This window comes from Meleagris gallopavo, chromosome Z (assembly GCF_000146605.3).
Source record: "Meleagris gallopavo isolate NT-WF06-2002-E0010 breed Aviagen turkey brand Nicholas breeding stock chromosome Z, Turkey_5.1, whole genome shotgun sequence".
In the NCBI taxonomy this organism is placed as follows: domain Eukaryota; kingdom Metazoa; phylum Chordata; class Aves; order Galliformes; family Phasianidae; genus Meleagris; species Meleagris gallopavo.
Window position 1 is genome coordinate 26528092 of NC_015041.2, and position 7043 is coordinate 26535134.

Here is a 7043-nt window from a genome sequence, read left to right on the forward strand (position 1 = left end):
AACTGGGGAAACAGCAAAGATTGAAGGGTGTCCAAGTTGTACTATACAGGATTTCTGAAATTTTGCAAGCATTTTAATCTGTATGAGAGGACTGCCAAACATGACCACAGATTACAGAAAGTCTGTGACATGCAAGGTGCGAGATTAACTCCAAGACACATGAGTAATGCTTCCTATTTATATGTGGTTTCCAACACAGCCTTCAGGACACATGCATACATGCACACTATTCTCTGATCTCTATTGGACACTTGAGATTCTTATACCAAAAGAATCTCTTTTGTGTTCTCTTATATTGTACCACAAAAGGAGAGACTGAAAATGAGTCTCTGAAACAACTGTCATCTGATACAACAAATCTGTTTGAATATCCAAATACAGATAAATCTGTGAATTGTTTTCATGTTCTTGAGACATTTGTACAGAATTTGACAGTGCTTGTGCATGCAGGAGTTACGACAAAATGTATCAGAATTCGTTTCACTTAGCTTAACATTTGCCATCCAGTTACCCCACACAATCCCCAAGCAGAGTTATACCTGCAAATGAAGTAGGTGTTCATTTCAAATGAAACTGTTAATGAGGTCTACCTGTGTGATGTCATTTTTAATGTAGGTATTATTGTTTTCAGTGTTTATTTCAGATTTTCATTTGAGATGGTTAAATTATTCACCCTGTTGTTTTCTACATTTTCCACTGATCCTTTAATCTTGTTGTCGTGATGAAAGAAAATCTCATGGAGAGAATAACGTGCTACACAGACACAGTACAGCTGCAGAAGTGCAAATAAAATAAATTGCTGGATAAAATAGATGATTGATGATGTAGTATATGCAGTCTGGAATAAGTTTGAGTTATTTGAGACAATGGTTTTGTATTTTGCATGAATCACAAAACAACTGGAAGTCTTAGAGAAATGCTTATGTTTGCCTTTAACATTATGGCAAATATATTTCCAGTGCAGTTTCATGCTGAATTATAGCTGAAAACCTTCCAGTTGCAAAGTTGAACATATTTCACACAGCAAACTTGTAAGATTCTGTGTTATGAAGCAGTCTCCTCCCTCTTTACCCTGCTATTAAAACAAAAGTATTTGCCCATTAATTTTCTCATTGCATGGAACCAAGGGAGTTTATTTCCTGCCTGATTCTTTCACTGGTGATCCATAACAAGCATTACTGCAGATACGAAGCAAAAACATGCTATGAAATGTATGAAGCAAAAAAATACTATGAAATGTACTATGCAGTAAAGAGCAGGAAAAACAGAAAGTCTGCTCACAGATAATAGTGAAAAATAATAAAATGGTCATAGTTTAAACAAGCTTAAGTCAAAGGGACCTTTAGGTTCCTCTAGAGTACTACTCTCTGACTCGGCCTATAAGCTTAGTAAAAGGAACAGAGGGGCAAAGATGTCTTCTGTGATTTTTTTACACATCCATGCTCTGTGGAGTTTTCCTTGGATTTTAAATGTGTTCTGGATTTGTGCATCCCTTTTAAATTGTTTTTAAAGATATCTTGTTTTTAAAGAAGTTTATAGCTCATACACCTGTACCCTTACTTTTGACAATGGATACATTCTGTTGGATTCTTCAGCTGTTAAAATTAATCTGACACTCTCAGTCAAGGCAAAGTTTTAATTTGGACCTACAAAACCCACTCCATCTACAACTTGAAATGCATGATTTTTCAGATTTACTTATGATAATACTTTAATAATGTTTTTATATGTTTGCGTTTGGACTTATTATTCCAATATAAGTCTGTTGTCATTCAAATGGTATCATTAAATGGAATGGGACTTCTTTTAAGTTCATGCCAAACTTTTAAGTACAGTTTCTGTAGGAACTAAAACTGCAGTCCTAGATAATAGCTGAAAGTCACAATTGTTAGACGAAGTATGAAAAAAAAATCAGCTACTGAAAAGACATAAATGCTTCAAAGCCTCAGCATTTTAACATTCCCCACACCTAGTTACATTTCCTTTCTCATTTTCTGCTAACAGGGTTCATGTTGGATTAAATCTAAACCTAAGCATGATAAAGCTTTTCATCTTCTGAACAGAGCATTTTAAAGAAATTCCATCAGATTCAATAAAATTCTGTTAACTGCTATTTCCCTAGTTGTCACTCATACTTAGTTTCTTTTGACATCGTCTTCCTCAACCTTGAAGCACAGGATGTTAAAATTAAATTTATTTATTTATTTATTAGAAGCAAGGGAAAAAAATGAGGCAAATTAAAATGACATGAAGACGTTTAATACATCAGTCCTACAAAATTATTTTGTCTGTGTTGTTTCTACTCTGCATTCCTAATAAACTTTATTTTACTGTGTGTGTGTCAGTGTTGATTTTGAAGTCTCTTTGCTTAGGTGTTTTTTTTTTGTCTAATGAAGATTCTAAGAAATAACATTTTTTTTTCTGTTTTATCTTAATTTCACTAAGATAGAAATTATTTATGTTCAAATCTTCTCTGCTTGCAGATGCTATTTTATTCAGACATCTCCAGAAATTTCCCAGAGTTAAATCACGATTTCATGATTTTTTTAAAAATACTCCTTTTTTTTCCTAATTAGGTTGAGTTTGAGGATGGTTCTCAAATACTAATGAAGAGAGAAGAGATCTATACCCTAGATGAAGAGCTTCCTAAAAGAGTGAAAGCACGTTTTGTGAGTACTTTCTGATAACTTCATGGTGTTTATATGCTCAAAATGCCAACAATACTATCCCTGGCTTAATTCTTACTTTTCATTTTAATTTGTACAGATTTTACACACCAATTAGCACAAGTTCACATTTACCAGTGAGAAGGGTTTGTTGTATATCTAGTACAGGCAAATGCTATCAGACTTAATTCTTGTCTCCCAAAGGAGTCATTGTGATAGAATATCTGTCAGATCATAAGTAATATTTTAAATTTTAAAATAGATAAATGTTATGTTCTTTCAGAATGCTTTTATAATGTCCATGCTTTTTGAAAAACTTTCCAAGTTATCAGAGCTTTGAGATTTTAAATGCTTTTAATTTAATAGAAATACAATTAACTTGTCCTAAGAAACAGAACACCTGATTCACCAAAACTCATTAATATCACTAACAGGACTTATAGCATTTCACTGATCTTTGGTTTAAAACCAGACCCTCATATTTTTCCAGTTTCTTGTGGTTCCAGACAACATCCACTGGTTAACTATATGCCATTCAGAAAAGAGCTGAGGTTCTTGAGGAGCAGAAGTTTGAAAAGGGAAAGTTCTGCCATACGGATATTGGAGGAAACAGATCTGTCTTTGTCTAATGCTTAGATGTTTGTGTAGTTCAATTCAATACTAATTCTACTCAGAAATGCATTGTGCTCGTCTCAAGTCCGTGTTCTAATTTAGCATTCTTTGTTCAAAACTGTGCCTTGTAAGTTGAATTATCTTTCTTAATCTAACAACAAAGCATAAAGATGCTAAGTTGTTTTCATAAATAAGAGAAATAATTCAGTATTGTGTGAAAAAAGGGTAACTCTCTTATTAGAAAAATGAAGCTTTAAAAGGGAGAACATTGTACAGTGTACTTTTCGTTGCTGCAAGGTGGCAGGCTCATACACAAAACCTGCTTACATATCTGTTATGTGACATTAATTTGATTATTGAGAGCTGGATATGTGGCATGGTAGGGGGATAATGTGTAGAGTGGATTCTTCAGGCATATTCAGCTTGGATGAGTTTGATGGCCTAACACAGCATCACACATAGGTGTAGATAAGTAAATTTGACTTCCCTTTTTTTTGCTTCTTGCCTGCTTGTTCTTGCCATCAGTGTCTCCTTTCAGTCATTCAACAGCTATCCCTTTTGTGGAGGCTGTGTCAAGGGCAAGGATTGCCCCTTAATGCATGAATGGGCAAGAAAGCGAGGAATAGAAGAGACAGAAATCTGAGGTTGTCAGTGAGTGCCCGCTGGCAGGATGCCCATGATTTACTGAAGGAATAGAATGAGATTAGGACAACTCTTTCCAGTCGGAGGTGCAATAGTCAAATATTCCTGACTGAGGCAATTTTTGGCCATTTGTTTGTGGTAAGTGCAGACACCTTTCAGTGTCCTAATTATCTAGGGTTAGGAAAGATGTCATGGAAAATGTTGAACAAACCATCTGGATATATTCAGTGTGTCTTCAATGTTTTTTAATTATATTCAGAACTCAATTGGTTATTTTTTTTTTCTTTTTAGGGAGACTACTTACATAAAGCTTTTTTAATTAATTGCATGTCCCGTAGAACAAAAACTAGCATTTCAGTACGAATATCATTATGGACATAACTGAGTTCATGCTCTTTTAAAAATGATATTTTTATAGTTCAGTATTTTATTTTTGCATCTGACACCATTCAATTTATATGGGCGTTAGATATAGGTTAAAAAACACTGAATTTGGTCAGCTACAATGTCCAGTCTGTACACAGGCCTTTCCATGATTCTCCGCTGTTCCCTTGGGTTCTATAAAAAATGGATTTATTCCTCAAGGTATGTTTAACACTTCCTTCACCTCCTCATGCTGAATAAAGACATTGTTTCCCCTTCTTGAAATATATGACACTAATTTCTTCTAACCAGTGTTTTTCCTAATTGGGGAAATTTTACCATGACTCAAGTAATGGAAGTTGGTTCCAAACTCTGCCACTGCTTTCCCCAAATGGATTGCTGTTTACCATCCTGCTTCTTTGTTGCAGTTGATCCTTTAAGTTTGCTGAGAAACAGCTGTTGATTCCAGCTCTTAGTAAATCAACCAGCATGCAGGTTTGTTAACAGAAGTCCTTGAGGTACATTGCGCTTAAAACATGTCTGAATAAAACACAGTTGTGGATAATACTTGATACTGCTAGGAGTGAAACTACCCAACAATTGTGTTATTTCTGTGTTGCTGTATTGCATTCTGAACGAGTGTGATTTTCTGAGTTTTGAATAAAAACAAACCTAGCTGGTATCAGTCACTAGGAACACTAAAGATCTAAAAAATTAATTTATGAACATACAAAACAGGGAAAGTAAAAATTATACTTTAAAATGTGTGTTTAAACTATATATTTAGTATTTATACATTTTTCTAAAAACTCCGTCGTAACTGAATAATCAATCGTAGTTAGTGCCTTGGTGATCTAGTGGAATGTACCTGTATTTCCATGTAACTCCACTAAAATATATCAGAACGTGATAGCGTGTACCAAGCCTAATATGTATTTAATGTCTGGTTTTAGTCTACAGCGTCTGACATGAGATTTGAAGACACGTTTTATGGAGCGGATATTATCCTGGGAGAAAAGAAGAGACAGAGAGTACTGAGTTCCCGTTTTAAGAATGAGTATGTAGACGATCCAGGATACCGCACCTTCTTAAAAAGCTCGTTCGTGAAGAAGTGCCAGAAGGGGCAATAAATGAAGTAATGAAGAGACAAAGACAGACAGACAGGCACACACACACACTGTCTTAGACTGGTCATAGCTGACTAAAAAGTCAAGCAGCATTAGTTGCAATTGGTTTTGAGTTAATTAAGCACTTGGTTTTACAGTGAGCCAGTTTATACGTAAGCCTCATCAGATAAAGTACTTGAGTTATTACTTCTTCAGTTAATGTAATAAAGATTTTGTAATACTTTTCATTTTGAAACTAGGAGGGAAAACCAAGAGAGAGTAAAACGGATTACACAGCAATAGACTGGAGAAAATTTTTGTTTGAAGTTAGTGGTAAAAATTCTCTTTGAGTAGTAGAAGATTCTCAGTCAGAAGAGGAGACACTTTAATAAACAGAGACAATTGCACTGGCTCGTTTTTTTTCTGCCGATAGGGAAAGATGTTAGGTTTAATAATAGCAGTTTTTATGAAACATTTTTAAAGCAAATACAAATATGTACGGGATTAAGACAAACAAAATCTGTACTTCGTACAATACCCTCAGTAGGGTTTGATGTGGACTCAATTGTTGACTTAAATATTTTTGGCTTTTCAGAAAGTATCTTCAGCACAGTAATGATGTTTTGTACACTTAAAGAGGCAGATTTCTGCAGTTATTTTTGAACACGTTTTTCATAAGATCTATAAAAATAGCTATTTGTAAAATATTATTTTCTTTCATTATATGTATTAAAAATTAGAGTTTAAAAATATATGCTTAACAGGCTAGTTTTGAATGAATATAAGATGGTCTTCCTTTTAAAATAATGGTCTACCACTGTAATAATATTTTAAACAAATATATAAATAAATAATTTCCTTTTACTTGCATCATTTTGTCTCTTGACATGATTATCAATTCCAGCACCTCTGGTACTTAAAGGAGAAACTTCACTATCTGCAGTACACATGTAGTTTCCTGAACACAACACAAATACATTACTTAGTATTCAAACAGTAACTTGATAAATACTTTAATTCCTTGTCTATTTCTCTTCACGCTTTGGGATCTTGATCTTTTTGCATGTTTCACAGAAAACAGCATGTCTGAATGCATTTCCTGCCTATTTGTCTGAAACACTTTGGTTTGTGAAACCAGAAGAGAGCTTTATCAAAGTTACATCATCTGTTTCTTATAAACTGGCCCATCAGCAGGATTTCTGACTTCCTGCCATCGGAAAAAAAAATCTTTCTCAAAGTACAATTTGAGCACTGCTGTTTCTCAGGCTCTGCTTCTAATAAAAAACCAAAAAGCCATATGTATCAATATATGAACCCAAGGAATTTTTCATGACAAACCCAGTGCTTCGCTTGCCAAGATGCACTGTTGCCCTCTGCAACAGTTGTTGTCTCACTGTTGCCCTTTGCATGATTTTTATTTGTTTATTTATTTTGAGTGGAGAGTGAAGTCTATTCATCTACTGTGTGACATCTCAATTATAAATTTAATTTTTCTGTGTTACATTAACTATTTCTTATTTTACAATGAAATCACTCAGAATCCCTTTAGTCTTAGAAATTGCTTAGCTGTGACAATCATAATGTATTTCTTACTGGCATATTTTTTTAGGGGTAGTGGGTTTCAGTGAGCACTGTCTGGCATATTTCAGAATAT

The 7043-nt window shown here is 34.2% G+C and overlaps 1 long non-coding RNA gene across 1 annotated transcript; it reads left to right on the forward strand.

Moving 5' to 3' along the window:
• The first annotated feature begins 2577 nt into the window (after window positions 1-2577).
• Window positions 2578-5841, forward strand: LOC109363967. The gene is made up of 2 exons (XR_002109894.1): window positions 2578-2669; window positions 5237-5841. It is a non-coding gene; the product is annotated as an uncharacterized LOC109363967 (long non-coding RNA).
• Window positions 5842-7043: the final 1202 nt, after the last annotated feature.